This window comes from Myotis yumanensis, unplaced genomic scaffold, assembly GCF_028538775.1.
Source record: "Myotis yumanensis isolate MYYU_CA2020_CCGP unplaced genomic scaffold, mMyoYum1.0.hap1 SCAF_2, whole genome shotgun sequence".
Lineage (NCBI taxonomy): Eukaryota > Metazoa > Chordata > Mammalia > Chiroptera > Vespertilionidae > Myotis > Myotis yumanensis.
This window is the reverse complement of record NW_027223753.1, coordinates 41,617,226-41,638,245: the sequence shown is the minus strand read 5'-3', so window position 1 is coordinate 41,638,245 and position 21,020 is coordinate 41,617,226. Positions and strand designations below refer to the sequence as shown.

The 21,020-nt window shown below is 48.1% G+C and overlaps 1 long non-coding RNA gene across 1 annotated transcript in view; it reads right to left on the bottom strand.

Annotated features, from left to right (window-relative positions):
- LOC139003414 (uncharacterized) overlaps positions 1-18,901 on the bottom strand; it is a 57,912-nt gene extending 39,011 nt beyond the window's left edge. The window contains exons 1-2 of the long non-coding RNA XR_011470239.1: positions 18,843-18,901; positions 16,544-16,664 (exon numbers count right to left, since the gene is read on the bottom strand). This is a non-coding gene — a long non-coding RNA (uncharacterized lncRNA). The remainder of the gene's footprint in view (positions 1-16,543; positions 16,665-18,842) is intronic.
- Between the last annotated feature and the right edge of the window lie 2,119 nt (positions 18,902-21,020).

Here is a 21,020-nt window from a genome sequence, read left to right as displayed (position 1 = left end):
GTTACTTAACCTCCAGGAACCTCAACTTCCTCATCTGCAGAATGGGTATAATAACTCCTGCCTGATGGAGCTGCTTGAATCTTAAATGAGATCATGTGTATACACTTCCTGACCCAGTGTTATTTCACCTTCCTTATTAACCTCTCATAAAACTATTTCCCTCAGTAAAAAATTTTAATTGAGCCTATTTTTTACACTTATGCTCGACAGCAGCATTAGTAATAATCTTGTGTCATTATTAGTCACTCAAAATAACAATATAATTGATAATGTTAATTGCCATTGACTGAAGGCACTAAATGCTTAGTATGTATAATCTACATTTACCTAATCTACATTATGTCCATTTTATAGATGAGGATAATGAGGCTCAGCTAGATTAGGAAATTTACACAAAGGTCACCTGCTGGGAAGTGGCAGAACTAGTATTCAGTCCCAGGTCTGTCTGTCCAGACAAGTGTCCGACAGACAGAGAATGCCCTGTGTTTGGAGTTCATGTTGGTCTTGGCAATGTCCTTCAGTCTCTTTCTCAGAAAGAAAACAAACATTTAAAGAGGTCTGCTAACACGTTGGAACAGGAATGTCCCAGTAAGGGAGGGAGCGGTATGCCGGAGCAGGAAGAGAGGCCCATATTTGGAGGCGGGGGCTGGGGCACCCCCTCAGCCTTTCGCCCAGCCTACACCCCCTAGAGATAGCCCAACTTGAACTGGACTTGAGGCCCCCGAGCCTCGGCGTCCAGGCCGGCCCGTGGGTGCCTTCTTGGGCTTCAGATGGCCTGGGAGCAGGAGTGCCCGCCCACTGAGGAGACTGCGGGACTGCCAGGGAGGCCCAGCGCCTGTAACCCGCCCATTCCCACGTGGGTGGCTCCCAGGCAGCAGGGAGTTAATCTGCTATCTGTTGGGAAGGCTTCCAGAACCTCCTCCCCGCCCTTGTTTGCTCAGTGCGCCCCGCCCCCCCCTCCCCCTTTCAGAAACTGAAACCGGCGGGACTCCAGGCCCCGCCAGCCAGCCCGCCAGCCAGCCCTCGTGGGATCCTGCCCGGGTTTACCTTCTATGGGGAGGCCCTGAAGGGCTGGGCGGAGCGAACGGAGTCTGGGCAGAACCTGCCACTTGGCTGGCCGGCTCCTCTCCTCCCCCTCCTCCTTCCTCCTTCCTCCTTCCAGGGAGTCGCCCCCTCCTCCCCAGCTCCTGCTCTGGCTGCCAGGGACCAGCTCCAGATTGGGGTTGGGGGGAGGGCAGGTGGGTAGACTAGCCGGGTGGCTTGAGTCCAGCCCCTGCCCCTCACCACCTCTGAGACACTGGGTAAACCACCAAACCTCTGAGTTTTCGGTGTTGTTTCGTTTTTCACTGTAAAACGGGGATACATAATGCCTAGCCTTTGGACTCCATAACGTGTAAAGGAGTGCTCAGTATATGCTCACTGTATTGGTGTCCTCATCATTACGTTGCTGCTGCTGTGGTTCAATGGGTTGGGCAGCCTGCCTTGGGAGGTGGTAAGCACCCACCACTCCAAGTGTCCAAGCACAAGCTGAACAAGGGAAAGACAAGAAAGAAGATGAAGGGACTCATCCTTGCCACCCCCAGATGAAAGACCCAGGCACTTCAGCATCACCAAGGAAGCTCAAGCACCACCTCAGACCCACTGGAGCAAAACCCCTGAAAGCCAGTTCTTCGGAAAGTTCAGCTTCGTTTTGTAAACTACCACTAATCCCTACAGTTTCTACCTTCAAAAGACCCTCCTACTTCACTGATTGCACAGTGTGAAATGTTTTATTGACCAAACTAGATTTAACTCATAATTAATGTAATCACCCTATACCAGTGATGGCGAACCTTTTGAGCTCGGCATGTCAGCATTTTGAAAAACCCTAACTTAACTCTGGTGCCGTGTCACATATAGAAATTTTTTGATATTTGCAACCATAGTAAAACAAAGACTTATATTTTCGATATTTATTTTATATATTTAAATGCCATTTAACAAAGAAAAATCAACCAAAAAAATGAGTTCGCGTGTTACCTCTGACACGCGTGTCATAGGTTCGCCATCACTGGTCTATACATAAACTATTATCCAAAGACTCAGGAGTTCAATTCAATAAATAGTAATTCATTCAACCGATATTTATTTGAGTAACTAGTATGTGCCAGGCACTGTGCTGGGTACTGGGGGTGGGGACTGTGCTGGGTACTGGGGACGGAGAAGGTGGACAAGCTTTGTCCTCATGGGCTCTCCAGTCCAGCAAGGGAACGCAGAACAAGACAAGGATTCAAACACTGACACTGAAGCCAAGAGAATCCCACTGAGCCTAAGACACGCAACAGTCCTATAGGAGCAGGTATAGCTCCAGTCAAAAGCAAGCAGTTCATGAACCTTCTTCCATATTGGCCTCATTATAGAGAGAGGTGGGCATCACTCCTCAACACACACAGACCTACACACACCACAATGTTATTATTTAATAGCTCCCAAGAGGTCCAGGGTCCTTATCTCAAGAACATCTAAGATCTAAGGCCTTGTGAAAAAAGCAAGAACCTTTGAGCCTCATTCCTGCTATGTGGCCAGTCCCATCACCTGCCACCCCCTTGAAGAACCACTGGCAAGCACCCCCAAACTCTCTGAGCACAGTGGCTAACAGTGTGGGCTCTGAAGCCAGGATGCCTGGGGTTAAATTCCAGCTCCGTTCCTTATTAGCTGTGGGATCTCGAGCAAGTTACTATGTGATCACAGGCCCACAGGCAAGACCTCCATGTGCCTATGTTTCCTCTTCAGTAAAGTGGACTGAATATTAGTACCCACTTCCCAGCCTTGTAAGAGATGGTACCTAAAGCAGGAGGCAGGCACTCAATATCACTGTGACTGTTATTATACCACTAGAGGCCCGGTGCACGAAATTCATGCAAGAGTAGGTCTTCCTTCCCCGGGCTGCCGGCACAGGCACCCAGGACCTAGGCTTCCTTCGCAGCCCTGGCTTAGTCAGGAAGGTCATCCCAGAAGGGCGTCTGGTCTAATTAGCATATTACACTTTTATTATTATAGTTTTTGCCTTTGATGCTCTCTGTGCCTGGGGTGCCCCCTTCCCTTTCTCCACCTGGGGACCATAGGGTTATGAATGCAATGTCCCCTCCTCTCCAGAGCCTTCCTTACTTTTGTTTCTCCAAGCAATTTGATGCTTTTGCTTTATATCCCTCTAGCTGTTTTTCTACACCTCTTACAGCATCTCTCATACTGCAATCATGTTTCCCACTGTTTAAGATGTTTTTCTTGCTCACTGGATTATGAGTTCTTGGAGAGCAGAGGCCATACTTTATACATATTTTCGTCTCTAGGGAGAAGACAGTCCCCAGGACAGAAAAAGCACTTGCCACTCTTTCTTGAATTAATGAATGGATGGGTGACCCATAGATGGGTGAAATGATTAACCAAGGATCACGGAGTTCAAATCCGGAGTCTATGCTTAGTTTAAGTTGGGTAAATTACTTTTTTTTTTTTAATCTTCTGGCTTCTCACCTGGAAAACAGGTCTGATAATAATGGTCCCTATGTTTTGGGTTTGGAAGGGTGAGGTCCATAGATGAGGTCCATATAGGACAGTGTTCAAGTGTAGGAGCTCTAGAATAAGACTATTTGGTTCATGTCCTGGCTCCACCACACATGTACTGTATGATTCATTGACAAGTTCTTAAACTTGCTGTGCCTAGAGAAGACCTACCTTAAACCAAAAAAGAATGAATGGGCTATTCAGAGAATTAAGAAATATTCTTTGTAAAGGCCTGGGCAGCTGGTATAGGTATTTTGTAAATAAAATTGGTTCCCTCCCCCACCTTCTCCAAACCTGTAGGCCCTGGACTCTGAGTGCCCAAAACAGCTGTTCAAATGGCACATTTTGCTCCCAGTGACTAATGTCCTGTAAGCCGAGGTTGGAAAGCTGACTCCAGAACTAAGCTTACATTGGAGTGCTGAATTGGATGCAGGGAATGTGGCTGACTGGTTTATTTAATTAATAAGAAAACTTGTGAAAAGGGGCAGTTTAAAATCAACAAACATGCCAAGGAAATTGAAAAGCAGGAGCTAACCCACAATTTCATACGTGGGTTTCCTCTGTTATTGGAATAGTTCCCAATATAAAGGCATGAATAATGGGATATCCAAACCAATTTAATGCTTTACAAACCATAAGAGCAGTTATCAGAATTGCTTTTGGAGCAAATTAACCAATAATCAGTGCACAGCATTCTAATAATTCTTGAATTTTCTATGAGTGTCACAATATATTCTAATAAATTCATTATTCAAAAATCTCCAAGGGTCGCATGTCTATTACTAAGCCAAAGGGTATGGAAGAGAAATAAGGTATTTTCATTTGAACCTAGGACCCTATCACACTCCCACACAAATTGCCCCAAACCTCCTTTTATTTTTGTGGGATTTGGAAGAAGATGAAATGAGGGTGCCCTGGGCCCTGGGAGCAGAGTTGTCGGTGGCTCACCCCGCAAGCATTTGGCAGTTGAGTTCAGAGAGGAAATCGGAGAGGGCAAGGCTCAGTGGGACCTGGGGATGAGCTGCATAGTGGGGGAGGGAGAGAGGCAGAACCCTTATTAGCAAAACCAGCTGCCTGCCAAGTAGGGTGTGTGTCTGAGTTTCTGAAGAAAAGAGAGAATTGCAGCTGTTAGTTTTAACCTCAGGCCTCAAAGAATCGAAAGAAAGTGTGTGTGGCAGCAGGCATGGGGGGAAGGGGGAAGAAGTACACTGTTCTCTATTCCCCAAAACAAATTCTACCTGTATCTTCCCCCTTAATCTTTCTTAATCAAATACCTCCTTATCCATACCTTGAGTCCCATCAGACACCTCTTTCAAGAAGTCTTTCCTGATCTCCAATTTGGGGAAGAAGCTCTTTCTTCTTCCCCATGTGCCCGTAGAATATTGTGTCCCCATTTTAAGACTTCTCATGGAGCTCTTGAATGATATGCCTGCCAATCTCCTCCATCCTTTTCTGCCTCTTATCTTCTACATTTTAAATAACTTCATGGAAGTATGCCTAGTCAACATACAATAAACAATTCAAATACAATTTGAAGTGCACAGTTCGATAGGCACAGACCTGTGAGACCATCACCACCACCAAGATGGTGAACATATCCACCTCCCTGGCATATGGGCCGCCCTGGGGAGGAGCAGGGCTCGCACAGGGCATGGAGCTTGGTACTGGGCACAGAGACCCTTGGTAGAGGATCCTGAGGTGAGGGGCAGACCTCTGGATCTGGCCGCAGAAGATACACACAGGTCCAGCCCAGACTGACTACTGCCAGCTGTGTAGTCGGGAGTGAGTCACTTCCAAGCTGAGCCTCAGTTTCTTCTTTTGTAAATTTGGGGGTGATGATAGACCTCTCTTCTCTCGGGAGAGATCTGTGAGACTCCACTGAGCCAGGAGGTAAAGTGCTCTGTAAACTGTGAAAGGTTAGTCCTGGGCAGGGGATTAGGCCTGGATCCAGCCCACAGCACACTGGGAATGCCCAGCCCGCAGGACTATTTACAGCCACCCTGTCATCCAGGGAAGCTGAGCGGATTGGCGATCCGTCTCAGAAATGGCCAATGAGGGCTCTGCCATGTCCCGTGGCCTTTAATCCTGGCCCAGTCACCAAATGTCAAGGATTCTCTTCCCTCCTCCCTCCCTCTTCCTCGGTGTGGGCTGTGTTTATTTACAAGGTCTCCCTCCCTCCAGAAAGCCGCATGTGACCACATGTGACCGGAGGATTCCTCCTCTGGCCTGGAGCCTGCTGATAAGGGCGAACCATCTGCTGGGGGCTCCACGGACAGTGGGGACAGGAACCCAGCAGACAGGGGCCAAGAGGAGAGCCTGCCAGGCCCCACAGAGGGACAAGGCAGGGAGGGAGAGGAGGAAACAGTGTCTTCAGTTTAAAACCGACTTGATCTAGAAAATCACAACAGATTTGAGGAAGCTTCCTATTTGACCCTATGAAATGTTTCTGTTTTGTTTGCTTGTTTGTTTTTCTAATGTGCTGTTGCTTAGTAAAGAGAAGCGAAGCCAATAGCCAAGGCCCAGAGCCCAGCGATCACTCATTCTCCTGTGAGCTTGTGAAGCCGGCTTCCCTCTCTGGGCTTTCGTAATGAGAGCTACCATTTCTTGAAGACCTACTATGCATCAGCCACTCCACTACATTTTCTCTGCGATTTTAAAAGTAACAAAGTTTTACTGAGAGGTCAGTTTTTATAGTTGGTGAAGGTGAAGCAATGTGTCCATGGTCACCTAGGATTTGAGCCAGAATTTGAACTCAGTGCTGACAACAGAACTTCTCAAGGAATGCACTTAATAATAAGTCGTTTCCTGGTCATGCTCTGCAAAGAGAAGGCTCTGTGACCAATCAACACGGGGAATACTTGCTTCGTCCAGTGTCCTTGACATCCAAAACTCATAGGGGACTTTGTGTCTAGAAGGTCCTGGGAAGTTTTGGAATAAAGGAACTTAACTTTTTTTAAACCAAGTATTCCCCACATTAAACTGATCTTCAGTCTTTTTTTCCTATAACACTTATTCATATTCCAAGGAACAAGTGCTCCTCAGAGGATGGACTGGAATCATGGTTGAATCAGAACTGGAGGGCTGACAGAGTGTATCCACCTAGCTACAGACTTCCATTAACAAGGCTTTTGTAACATCCCCAGTGATATGAGGCTGCTTACGGGTGGGACAGCCTGCTCCATCGTGGCACAGAAGCTGTGGTCAGAACAGCACTGCCCAACAAAAAGATACTGCAAGCCACGTGTGATTCTAAATTTTCTAGAAGCCACAGGAAAAAAAGTATAAAGGAACAGGTGACACTAATTGCAATAATATATATTAAATAATATATATTAAATGAATCTAAATATATCAGTTAACATGGAATCAATAGAAACTGATTGAGACAGTTTACATTTTTTAAAATTAAATCTCTGAAGTCCAGGCTAGCCACATTGCAAGTGCTCACTTGACTAGTGCCCACCCGACTAGAGAGCAGAGGGTCTGAAGACTCTTCTTCAGGCCAAGCTGAGCTTTTCCAGCCTGAGCCTCTTCCCCATGGTCCTTGGATTCAAGGACACAGTAAATGGATGCGTAACTCAGACACCATGCCCAAGGATGAGTTCTGTTTGGCTATGTCCTTGCATATGTCCATCAAGCGGCCCCTCAGGGAGCTCAACCCTCTGACCAGGATCTGCTGAGGTCTGTTCCCCCTTGCAAAGGGCTTTCCCAACTTGAAAGTGCTATATCAATGAAAGACCTCATTCTCCTGACCCTCAGTGAAGCAAACTTAGAGGGACGGAGTGTTCATGGTCTCTTCATACTGCTATTTTGTACTGACCCACAGGTAGCTGCTAAAACATGTCCAGCCTGAGGCAACTCCTTTCTCCTCCCTGGGCCTCAGTTTCCCCATCTGTCAAAAAACAGATTTGAGTTTTCTATGATTCAGCCTCTTTCTGCTTCTTCTTATCCACCCCACTCTCACCTACCTATGAAATTTTCTTTTAAACCAGGACTTAAATTCAAATTCAGGAAATAGAATATCTTCCCATATAAATCATCATAATAAGTGTTTCTGGAGTGTTTGCCATGTGTCAGGCACTGTGATAAGAGCTTTATATAGCATCTCATTTAATCCTCTCCACACCCCAGTGAAGTAAACACTACTATTACTCCCTCTCATAATTGTGGGAACTGAGGTACTGAGGTTGAGTCAGAAGTCACTCACCTCATAAAGGGGAATAGCTGGAGACTCCTATCCAGGGCCTTCTCTGTCCATGACCCTAGGCTGTGAATTAAGCTTCAGGACTGGCCCCCGAGCTGGGCCCAGGCCTCTGATTACTAATGAGGGACAGGGGCTCAGGAAAACAAAACCCACAGAGTATCCTCCTTCTGTTTTGCGTGCGCACACACCACACACACACACACACACACACACACACAAACACACACAATATTGTTATACTTTCCTTGCCAAGGAAATCCTACTCTTCACAAGACTTTCTTCCCAACCCCTTGACCTTTCAGGAAAGGGGCTAAGGGCCCTGGGAAGGCTCTGGAGGAGACCGGAGGAGCTCAGTGTCCCCAGTCTAGGACGGGTATTTTTAGAGCTGGCCGCACTGTTTACAAGGAAGCCGGTCCCCTGCGCCTGCCCTCTCCCTACAGGGAAACACTGGCCACCAGCTCCTCCCACCGCCCAGACTCCCGCCAGCCCTTCCTTCCTCCCTCCTGGCTGCTCCTTTCCTGTCATCTCTATCAATCAGCACATGGTGCACTGTCATTCTCGCCCTGAGAGCCTCCTGGGAGGCCAGCTGTGCCCTGGCACTGGAGAAGAGCAGGATGTTGCCATGAGTGGAGAAGACGGCCCTGGCAGCGGGCGATGGGCTGGGAGTCCTGTAATAGGCAGCTCTCTGGAGCAGTTATGGAAGCTCACTCTCTGTGCCTTCTGAGCAAAGGCCTGGGAGCCTCGGAGAGCATGGGAGTGGCGGATGAAGAGGCACGGGGCAGGTGGGAGGCTCAGCTCTGCCTGCCGCTCTCACCAGGTGCCACACTCTGTACTGTGACAAGTTGCTCATCTTCCTGAGCCTCCCTTTCTGCAGCTGGAGAGTGAGGAGGGTTTGAACAGTGCCGGCTCTGCATTCAATGCCTGTCTGAGCCTCCTTGATCATTAGGTGAGAATACTTGGGCCTCACTCATGGGGGGTGACAGCGGGTATTAAATAGGACAGTAAGGGAAAGCCCTGGCACACAGTGGGCATGCAAGTCATAGGACCATTGGTAATCATTTCCATAGGCACAAAGGAAGTTCTCCACCGGGAATGCTCTCCTTATTCTTATAGCTCAGGGCTCTTTCACCGTTAAGTCTACACAAAACCTCTCCTCCAGCTATGAACTCTTTAAAATTAAGTATTTATTCCTTCTCTCCAGCCCTGCAGGCCGGTCCTGCTGTGGTCAGGAGCCTGGTAGCAGACCCCAGAGGCCCCTTCTCTGAGTCACAGCTCTGTGGCTTCCCGGGCAGGCTGCACACCTGGACCCCCATCCCACTAGCTCTTGAGAAACATCATCCAGACCCAGAGCAACTGGACCTGACCCGGGTAATCTAGTCTTCTCAGGGTCTGGCCCCAAGCTAGCAGGCTGGGTAGGAAACTGGACCCAGGCAGCCCAGCCCCCACCCAAGCTTTCCCAGATGTGGAAAGCCTGCAAGGGCTCCAAGATCCTCAGAGGAAGTGCCTTCCTACTCTGTCCCGTGGTCAGGCTGGACTTCTCCAGAGACTGAAAGAGGTTCAGGGATTGAGATCAGAGGCACTAAATCCCCACCAATGCATCCTCCCCCTGCCTCCGTCCCCCGCCTCCTGTTTCCCACTTCCTCTCCCCAGCCCTTTTCTTTCCCCTCCTCCACTTCCTCCGCCTCGTCTTCCTCATATCCACCCTCCTCCTCCTCCTCCTGTTCTCCCCCACAGCTGTGCTTTTGACCCAACTGAGAGCCTACTATATTCCTAAGGGGGAAGTCCCAGCAGAGGGGAGAGAGACTGACTTCCTGTGGTCTGTGTCTCTGCTTCTTAGTCCACAAAGGTGTCCTGGTGGCCTCTGATGTGCCAGGCACTGGCCAACAACTCAACTACTCAGAGGCATGGCCAGGGCCAATTAGCCTGGTGGGTGGGGGTCAGGGCAGCACTCCTGGTTGGTTGAGGAAGCTTTGACCACCTTCTCTACTGTCTCAAGGTCCTGCGTTCACACTCTTTTTAGTGCCATGTAATGTGTTACCTGAACCTTAATTAGAAGGGGACACTTCAGGAGAAGGTAGTATGGAACGAGGTGATCCTTTTCTCCCCATCCCCTGCTCATTAAACAACAGAAACTGCATGTTTAATGGGGCACAGCCTGAACGGGTAGTGGTGCCACCCAGTGAAGGCTAAAGGCAAAGAGGCTGACCGCAGCAAGGACATGGAGGCTGGGCTGAGAAAGGAGAGAACAGAGGCAGGGACACCTCATGGGAAACCACTCTTCTGGTCCCATGGCACCGCCTTTATCCCTGATCCCTCCTTCTAACTCACCCCTGACCTGAGGAACCTGAAGGGTTCCCAGGGATGTGCTTGATCCCAAGCCTCCTCCTCACCCGCCTTCTGTCTCTTAGTAGATGGGTGGATTTAGGCAAGTCCTTTAGTCTATGTGGCTTTATTTTCTTCAACTGTGACTCAGAGAAAGTGTGTTCGTGTGTGTGTGTGTGTGTGTGTGTGTGTGTGTACATTCGCAAATGCACACAAACCAAGAGTTGTTATGACGCTTAAATAAATAAGACGCTGTGGAAGGAAGCCCTTTAGAAAGCACAGGCAGTTCCCTATCTCTCCTCACCCTCAGCTGCTATTCCCATTCCAGGAGGGGAAATCCTCACCCGGAAAACCGTGTTCACACTGGCGCAGGTCCCAGGGCATGCGCCCTGCGGAGCCTGGGTCTCTCCCTTTCCATTTCCCTTGTTGACTTCCAGTGACTGTTGTTGGCTCACAGACGGACAAGCAGTTCTCTAGAGAACTTTCCCAGCTGCCAAGCTAATGTCTCACCTTGGCTCCCTGGGGGACAGTCTGCTCAGGTAGACTATTTAATGAAGGAAGAATTATGATTAGAAAATTGCAGAGGAAAAACTTGAGCTCAGTTCTCCTAAGTCAAAACCCTGTGCCTTCTCCACATAGGCCTGTAAAACCATTCAAAAAGAGACTAAGTCCAGAAGACAGATCATCATCACCAACATTAACAATGAACTCCATCATCATCAACTTCTTCATCATTTTTATGGCAGCCAAATTTCAATGAGTGCTCACTCTATGCCAGGCACCTTTCTATTTCTAAGAACCCTATACTTGTTAACTCATCTATATATACAAAACCCTAATATGCAAATAGACCAAACGGCAAAACAACTGAACAACCGGTCACTATGATGTGCACTGACCACGAGGGGGTGTCAGCCATGGTGGGATGGTGGAGCAGGTGAGTGGGGGCGCTGACCAAGGTTGGGCACCAGTCGCTTGTCATCAGGGCGAGCCTCTGGTGGTTACTGAAAATTCTTTGCTCCTGCATGCTGCAGTCCTGCCTGGTGCTCGCACCTGCTGCCAGCACCTGGCACTGGCCCTGACCACTCGGTGCCTTCAGCGGGTGCAAGCAGTGGCTGCCAGCCCTAATCGCCCCTCATGGCTTCTCCGCCTCCCCCTGCTCCTGAGGGGTGATCGGGGCCGGCAGCCACCTCTTGTACCCACTGCCAGCAACAGCCCTGCTCGCACCCGCTGCAGATGTAGGAGCCACCACTCACACCCACTGCCAGCACCCAGCGCCAGTCCCAATCATTCGGCACCATCAGTGGGTGTGAGTGGGGCTGGCGCCATCAGTGTGTGGGAGTGGCAGTGGCGGGATCTGGGCTGCGGGCAGAGAGGGGACTGGGGGCCATGGTGGGAGGGGCTGGGCAGGGGAACAGAGGATGGGCTGAGACCCACCCCTGTGCCCACCACAGCCCACAATTCCTTTCAAGGTGCACGAATTCGTGTACTGGACCCCTAGTTCTTCATAACTACCTAATGATCTAGGCTCAATTATTGTTCCCAATTTATAGATGAGCAAATTGAGACACTTTGAAATAACTTTCTTAGGGCATACTGGTAAGTGAAAGGTCCAAGATTCAAACCCATGTAGTTTGGCCTTACATGATTAATCATTTCATCTGCCTCAAAAGACCATGCCCACCTCCTCCAACTCTAGGACCCTTCTAGAGATTCTACAACTGAGCACTCTGTAGTTCCAGACTCTATACTAGGTACTGTGGGGAAAGCTACAAAGAAGAAATGAATAAAGTTCTTGCCTTTACGAAGTGACTGACCTGGAACGAAAGTTGTAAGTCTAGAGGCATCCATGCCCCTATGATAGGGAGGAAACAGATGAGAGAGAATGAAGCCAGTACATCACCTGACTCAGAAAAGGGAGGTGGAAGAGAAAGACCCCTGTTCCAGCCAACTGGGCCCTTCCTGGGGCTTGGTTTCACCTTCAATTCTGTGATTGTCCCTCTATTCTTCTAACTTAAACCTCACTTTTTTGCTTAAGCAAATTTAATTCAGGATTTTGATCCTGTGACAGCTTTAAATAATAAAGGCAAGAAGATCCTGAGTTCCAATTTGGAAAGGAGGGGACAGGCGAGGAAGATGGGCCAGAGGCAGAACTGAAAGAATATGGTCACCAATTTGATGAGTCATGTAAGTGAAGGGGTGTCCAAGGGGAAGTCCCAAGCTATAGGCTTGAGAGATTGGAGAGAGATGGTGGTGTCTTTAGCAGAAGTAGACAATTCAGAAGATAAACTGTATGGAGGGTAAGGTGGGGGTGGAGGAAAGGAAAATGCAATCCTTCAGTTATTCTCTCATTCACTGAACAATTGTTTTTCCAAGCCCTATCTCGACACTGGAGAATCAATAATGGATAAGGTGAGCTCCGATTTGGATAGTATCTGTGGGCCATCATTGACTTAATTACTGAGCCAACAGTAAGCACCAACTATGGCCCATGCACTGTCTATAGAACTGAGCACAAATCCAGGCAGTGATGTCCAGCAGGCAGCTGGAAAGAGGTGTGACCTGGCATTTCTGTTGGAAGCATCATCCCCAGAGAAATACTTTTGGAAGTTGTGGGAGAAAGCTCTCAGAGAAGAGAAGTCTAGTTCTACAGGCCTTGTCTATCGAGCCTGGGCTTCATCCGTGAGCTGAGAACACAATGTTTCCTTGGCCTGTGTGGCTGAGCGCAGACTCTGAAAGAGCTTGGGTATAGGAGTCCAATCTGGTGCCAGCCCGGATTTACACACCAGCCCATGAATGACCCGAATGAGTTGGGCTTGCCTGTCAGAGTCTCGGTTCCCTCAGCTACAAAATGAATGCTCATCTGAGAGCTGAGAGTAAGAAAGAATGTACAAGGCCATTCGCTCAACCACAAACAGGGAGTGAACACCTACATGTACCAAGTTCTGGATAAAGGACTTAAACAGAAGCCAGTGTGAGGGGGTTCATCTGGCATCTGTGAAAGCTTTGGGGCTGCCATGGCTGGGTTTTGATTCACCTCAAACGGCTGATTCCTATGTGCCTACCAGGAATCAATACCAATCTGCCCCTGCCCCAGCCTATAAAAAAAAGTGATCTTTTGTATCGATGAGAGAAGAAAGAGAAAAATGCAGGTTTTGCTGTCCTCGGCAGAGTTTTCCTGAGCGGCAGAAAAAGGGCCCACGTGAACCATGCTGTTCTTGGCAGCCACTACTCCACTCCTCACAGCCAGAGGCTTAAAGCGTTATTTGTGGTTTAAGTTACAAGCAAGGGCGAAACCCCAGAAAAGGGGGGAGGAGGGGCTAAAACATTTTAAAAGTTGAGAAAATTGCCCTGTGTTCTCAAGTGCAGGCAATTTGTCCAAACACCTGAGCTCTGTAGAATCCTAGTGGTCTGCCTGTGGTTTTACATTCTGGGGCTCTGGGCCCAGTGCTGGGGGTGGGGGACGTTTTTCATACATTAAGAAAATCACAAAATCGCTTTTTATGAGATATTAATGAATAGCTTTACTGCTTCAATGGCGATATTGTTGGAGGTTTTGAAAAAAATCCAAGTCCGTGGTTGGGGGTGGTGTTGTTTTGAAGATTGCTGCATAAAGCATTTCACAGTCATTATAGGGGAGTCTGGGCGTTGCTCCCCAGATCCCACAGCAGAGGACACTGAACATTTTAGGCATAGAAGAGCCTTTTAAGGCCTTCAAGTTAAGTCCAACCCTCTCCTTACATTGATGATAAAAACAAGGCCCAGAGAAGGTAAGAAATATGCCAAACATAGCACAGCATGTTTGTGGTAGAAGCGAGTCTAGACCCCAGGCTCCTGGACTCCCAGCAGCCTTTGAGGCAGCCCAGAGGTGACATTCCACCTCAGAAACCACGGCTGGCCTCCCCTTCGTGTTGACATTTCTGCGGCAGTGACTTTGAAAGCTGCCTTTTATGGTTCTGGCTTTGGAAGGGCAAACACTGCTATCAGTAGAATAACACAGGTGGCTTCTAGAGTTGGGCCCAGGTGGAGTGGGGCAGGAAGTGAGGCCCCGAGCACAGGCAGACATGACCCAATCACCTGTCTGGGTTCAGAAGGGTACACAGGCTTTCCTCGGGGAGTGGGACAAGAGGCCAGTGTGCTGGTGAAGGGCTTGGCTTTGCGGCAGACAAGATGGGCTCAAGTCCCCACAGCCTTACTTGCCAACTGTGCAACTTCCACAAGCTCCCTGACCGGGCTATGAAGCAGAGATCACCATCGCTCAGTCCCATCAGCCATGTGTTATAATGACTAGTGTATTGGATAGCACAGGTACACGATTATCAAAGAAATTTCTGTTGGCCGATGCTGGTAGGGGCGCTGGGCTGTTGACAGGGGTGCCTGGTGCTGGATCTCGCCCTCCTGAGCCACCTGAAAACAGGGCTGGCCCAGGTGAGGTCTTCAGCTTTCAGGGCTCAGGCTCATGCGGAGACACTCAGGGCTCCAGGCTCCTCTCTCTTCCTTGGTCCTCTCTAATGCTGCAAGGATTTGGCTTCAGCTTGGGAACCTGGCCGAGTGCCTCTCCCATGCTTCCTGGAGCAAAATCCCAGGGAGGAAGGAGGTGTGCAGCCAGAGGCAAGTGGCTGGGAATACCTGAGGCAAATGCTGAATGTAGAGTGAGAAAGCCTTGCATTCGAATCCTGGCTCACCCACTTGGTGTTAGTGGCCCTGGGTAAGTCAATGAAACTCTGCGCCTCAGTTTCCACATCGGTGCTCTCTCTGCCTGCCACAGCATGAACCAGTGAGAGAATGAGTCAGTGGAGGTAAAAACACTTAGTAAATGAAGTACACACTTAGTAATACTTAGTAAAGAATGGGAAACTCCTAAAAGTAGGGGCTTGCCTTTCTCTTGTTCAGCCTCTTTCTTCACCAAAAGGGTATTTAGATAGAGGGATGCAGGCAGCTGCCTTTGAATCTCTGTAAATCCATGTTGTGCTACTTGGAAACATTCTCCAGAAGTCAGGAGATTACGAGAAGCTGGTCTCCCAGAGACACCCTGGAGGAAGAGGGGCTGGGGAAGGAGAGAAAGGGGACACATTCTTTGAACACCGATAATGTACTAGTTACTGTGATAGTCACTTTCATACATGAAAAGAGATGGTGATGATGATGGCAAACTTTATCAACAGGGACAGTTCTCAGTGCTTTACACATATTAACCCCATTTTGTAGATGAGGAAACTGAGACAAGAGAAGTTACAATAAGTCAGCAGGGTCACCCTAAGCTGAGGTTTGCATCCCAGCTGTGTGCTTTCCTGGGGCCCTGCATGTGACCATCACATAACCCTGCTCCCATAGTCTGCATCTTGTTGGAGTCCACACATCTGCCCCTTTCAGACAAGGAAACTGAGGCTCAGGGAAATTAGGCTCACACAGAGGAGGGAGAAGAGGTTCCTCCAGTTTCTTGATTTTTCTTCAAAAGTATTTCCTTCTTTGGCTATCTTTTTAAATGATAGAAGACATTATTCAATTTGAGTCTAAATCTAGCTTTCTATTACTTTCTTGCTTGAAACTTACTTTTTCCTTTGGGTCAGAAAGAAGAAATCTACTGCCTCATCCATAGGGAAACCTCTGGGATACCCAAATCCCAGTCTCCCACTTCTTCTCCCTTCTGTTCCTCAGGAAAAAGCAATGCAGGTCCATCAGCCTAGACAAGGAGGACAACATCACCCCCTTCTGTGTTCTGTTTCTGAGCTTTAGGACAAATTCTGGTTTGACTATGACAATCTGAAAATTTGGAACTAGAATTTAACCCCACATTCCAGTTCTAGTCTGACTTCAGAGGAAGTGCAAAGTCACCTTACGTTTTGACACTATGCTCCTAGTGATACATCCCAAGTTCACATTATCTCTTTTGGCAGCCACCTCCACATTGCTGACTCACGACTCCCTCGTGTCCTGATTTCCTGTTCATTATCCTTTCCTCTACTTGGCCTGATTTCTTAAGACCTCTCTGGTTATATTACGCTGAGATGCTTGAAGAATCCCTTTAGCAAGTAACTTGGAGAAGCCCTCAGATTTCGGGCTAATTAATCCACACCCTCAAATGAAGGCCTTCAAAATCTCAAAGATAGTTGGATCCAGAGGGGACTGGAAAAGGCTCTCTGACCCCAGGGGAGCCAGCAGACAGAGGGCTATTTCATCAAGAGTCAGATCCGTAAGTGACTGGAAGATACTCCTTCTAGAGGAGCAAATGCTGCTGCCATCTTGCCACTTTCAGAAGAGCTTGGGAGCCACAGTCCATTCATACTTCAGAGTAGTGATTGGTCATCGAGGCTGAAACCCAACAAGCTTGGACTCAAAGCCACTTACCAACTTTATGACTTCAGGCCAAGGACAACATCTCTAAGCCTCAATTTCTCTCTGTAAAACTGAGGCGATAATGGTACCCCATCGTGATGTTGACAGAGTGAAAAAAAAAAAAATTAGTAAATGACTTACCCCAGGGCCTTGGTCCATGGTGGGAGCTCAGCTTTTGTGATGACTTCTTCAAGCCTGTGTTCTCTCATTCCAGCATTTCTTCAGCAAGTATTCACCGGGAGTGGGCAGGGGCAGCTGGGTGCTACAGAGGGAAAATGAAGATGATAACAAAAGCCTGAGAGCAAGCTCAGCTCTGGAAGCTAAAGATGCTTCCAGGGAACTAGCTAAATGCTCTACAGAAAACTCTCTGGCTCCGGGTTTGGACTGCTGGCCACAACACCCACTTCACGCCCCCCTACACACACACACACACACACACACACACACACACACACCTTCTCCTGGGCCATTTCTGAGTTTGAAGCTTCTCAGATTACTCTCAATGTGACCTTCCACAAATACCATAACTCATAGTCTCTGACACATTTCTTATAAAACAGATAGTAATACCCACAGAGCTGAGTTTTTGTAGTAGATCAAACAGTGACATATGTAAAGTGACCAGCCAAGCCCGAATTTGGCCAATGCTCCATAACTTTTAGCTGCATTTCCCCACCACTCCCTCTGCCTGCCAGTCCTCTACTATCATATGCCAAGCTTGGGCTAGATGATAGTGGCCAAGAAGTTAATGAGAAGTCCATAGAGAGTGTAAAGTTTTGGGGGGATAAACATTTCAATCTCCAACCCAAATAGAGAAGTGCTAAGGACTCTGATGGACTTATGTCCAAGGCAATGTGGGAACACCAGGAAGGTCAAATCACTTTGCCTAGCCCGCCCTCAGTTTCCGCATCTGTCAAAGGGGTGCAATTTGTTTCTATCTCACATGAGATGACTCAGTGAGTTAGTAAATGTGAAACTATATTGGAAAGTTGAGTTCTGTTCTCTATTTATTTACCTGGTTCCTCATTATACTTGAATCCACTGAGGGAGGGCCTATCCCCAGCACATAGTACAGAGCAGGTCCACAGTGGATGAGTGAACTGTTATAAGAATTAATGATCTAATCTTATCCCTGCAGACCCCAAGAGGTTTCCCCGTTTTATAGATGGAGAGAAATCAGAGCACAGAGTTCAAAGAGTTGCCTGGCAACCAGTGACTGGGCCAGGCACCTTCAGACCTGCTCTGATGACCTTTCCACTAGATTCCACCACACAGGCCACTCTGGCTGGGGTGGGGAGCCACTGCTCGGGCGGACACGATTAATCTTTCTCCGTAGGTCATTAAGCCAACCCACCAGCCTCCCACACTGAGTCATGGACCGAGGTGGACCTGAGACCTGAGGAGAAAGCAGAGCTGCCCTGTTGAATAGATATGCCAGGGATTCCCTCAGGCCAGCACATCGCCTGGGAAATCCCTCCCTCATGCAGGGTGAAGATGGGGCAAGTACAGAGACGTCATGCTAGGTCCACTCCCCTCTTTCACAAGAGCATCTGAAGGACAACACCTAACTGTCCCCAGTGGGCCGTCACTCAGAGGCATCCCTTCCTCCCCACTCCCAGGGCTAACACCCTAACATTCATCCTACCATCTTTTGTCTTGACTGGGCTCCCAGCTACACTCTATTAACCTAAGAACTTGAGTGACCTGCTATAGTCACACATTATGACTATAGCATGCTTATGTTAAAAAAATCTTTAACAGCTCCCTAGTACATAGGGAATAAAGTCAGTGTGGCCTTCAAGGCTCTCCTGATTACACCTCATGCTTCTCACATACTCTTAGGTTCTCTATAGAGGAGATTAATACACACTGAGGGAAAACAACTAACTGCTCGTCAAAGACCCAATTTCTAAACCAAGGGCTTTCTCTGAGGGAAGGTCCAGTTGTGTGATTTTGAGAAAATGAGTAACCCTCCCTAAGTCATATGACCTTGGGCAAGTCATTTTACCACTGAAGCCCATTCTCTATCAGTTAAATGGAAATAACAAAACAAAACAATCTTATCCACCTCACAGGATTGCTGGGTGGCTTAACAGACATTGTGGAAAACATAAGAAAATAATGTTGACAATATGCTTTATTTACCCATTATATCCAAAATATTATCAATTCAACACCTACTCAACTGACATGGCTAATGAGACATTCTATTCTTCATACTAAGACTTTGAAATCCAGTGTGTGTTTCATATTCATAACACATCCCAATTCAAACCAGGCACGTTTCAAATGTTGAATAACCACAGGCGGCTGGTGGCTACTGAGGTAGACAGTGTGGGTCGGGACTCATGTAAGTGCCCTTGCTGGGTGCTCCCCTGGCACCTGTACTTACAAGGGAAGAAATAACCCTTCCCATGGCAAGCATTTCTACTTGACTTACCTGCAAGCAATTCCCGTAAGGTGAGGGAATGAGTGGTATCCCCAGGGCCTGACATAGTACCTAGCACAGAGCAGACACTTAATAAATACTTGTTAAACAAATATTATTCAGTTCTCTACCCCCAATACCCAGCCCAGTGCTTGACCCTCAGTAGGCATTTAATAAAGACTTATTAAATTAATGAAGTAACGACCCGGTATTTTAATGGTAAGTGAGTTTGCGATTTGCCAGCAGGTGAAAACCAGGCAGTTTATTGCAGGGGAGACAATGGTACCTTTCTAGCCCTGAAGGTAACACCTGCCATTAAGTCAAGTTTCCTTCACCACCTCCTTCCCCCAAAACAAAACTGGAGCCAGATGGGAAGCCGTGGGCCTGCACATTCGGGAGAGATCCCCCAATGCCTGGCCTGCAGTGATAGGCAAGCATATCAAGTTCCCATAAAGAAATAAAGTTAACTCCCAAAGAAGGCCTAATTGCTCTCTCACTTTATTCATTTTCTTTCAAGATCAATTCAGCAATGCACAAGGTGAGAGGCTCCAAAAACCTGCCAGGCATTGTGCAACAGAAATCTAGTAAGAAAACTTTACATGAGGTCAGTAATAATCACAACGATGGGTCATTTCAGCCTCGGCATCTCTGCTCACAAACTTGATGACCTGAAGCAACCTGTGTCCCTCCCATGAGCATGAACTTGCGCGTGTGCAGGCTGGGAGTGACGGCACAGACGTCTGGCCAGGCCTTTGCGAGGACTCTGTAAGAGCAGAGTTCCCCCGCACACACCCATGCTCAGTGACTGCTCACTTGCATTGTTCCCTCACTGAACCTGCAGGCTCTCCCCAGTTTGCAAAATGAGCCTTCGTATTATTTTTGTCTTGAGGTCAGCCATAGGCTGGATGATTTTCTTAGAGTTGTGGAGAGCTTTCTTTCCCCTCCTTGTGGACAACTCACACAAACACTATTTGGAAAGATCTGGGCGAGTCGTCTCTCTGGAGTCTGGTGGCAGGCCAGGAGGCTGGTCACAAAGGCTGCATTCAGCTGCAAACAGCAGCCTGATGGGCAGGGGCCATGTCCCAAACATTCTTGACTAGGCATGGGGGTGGGGAGGGAGGTGTTACTGGCCTCCAAATATTTGTTGCTCTATCGCCATAGCAACTGCAGTGGCCATAGTGAAACCTTGAAACTGCACATCGAAACTTGGGAGGTGCTGCAAAGCCAGGCCTGATTGGGAGAAGGCTTTCCCCTGGACTTCCCCTCTGCTCTCTCTCTGAGCAGCTTTCCAGCTCCTTTCAAAGGGCACTAAAGACAAGCTATTATGCTGGCTGCACACTGTCTGATGCCTGCTGTAACGAAAGATGTTTGGGCAGAGACTGTACCAAATTGCCCAGGACAGCTTTTAAGAGACTTACATCAGATGGAGTGGCCTGGGACAGTGACACTGCCTACTTACTCGTGTGACCTTGGGCAAGTCATTTACAGTCACGGAGCCCTTTCCGGGGGGGGGGGGGGGGGGGGTGTCAAGCCCAATTCCCAGTTCAGTCAACTCTTACTGACATCTACCCTGGGCTACTGCAAAGCTAAAAACACATGGCTATTGTTCTCGGGGAGCTCATAGAACCTACCAGGCAGAGCTGTGCTGCATCACACCAGGCGCCCACTGCCCAGCCCCCAGTGGGGACCAGACATACTATAAAAGTTGATTTCCCTTCCTTCTTCATACTGGGCTACTCCAAAGATAGCCCTGAAAGATTAACAAGAGCCCAGCTACTTTCATAACATTCTTCTCACATCTAAGGTAAACTTACCAGTCTGAACATAACTGGGAATGAACTAAACTTCTATCGATTTTATACATTTGTCTTCATTACAACACGCTTTCACAAGCCATATCTCTTTTTTTTAAAAATATTTTTATTGATTTTTTTACAGAGAGGAATGGAGAGGGATAGAGAGTTAGAAACATCAATGAGAGAGAAACATTGATCAGCTGCCTCCTGCACGTGCCTGCAACCAAGGTACATGCCCTGGACCGGAATCGAACCTGGGACCCTTTAGTCCCCAGGCCAACGCTCTATCCACTGAGCCAAACCGGTCAGGGCACAACCCATATCTCATTGGACTTTCATAACTATCTGTTAGATTTGGAAGGGCAAGAATTGTTTTTCACTCTAGAGTGAAGGT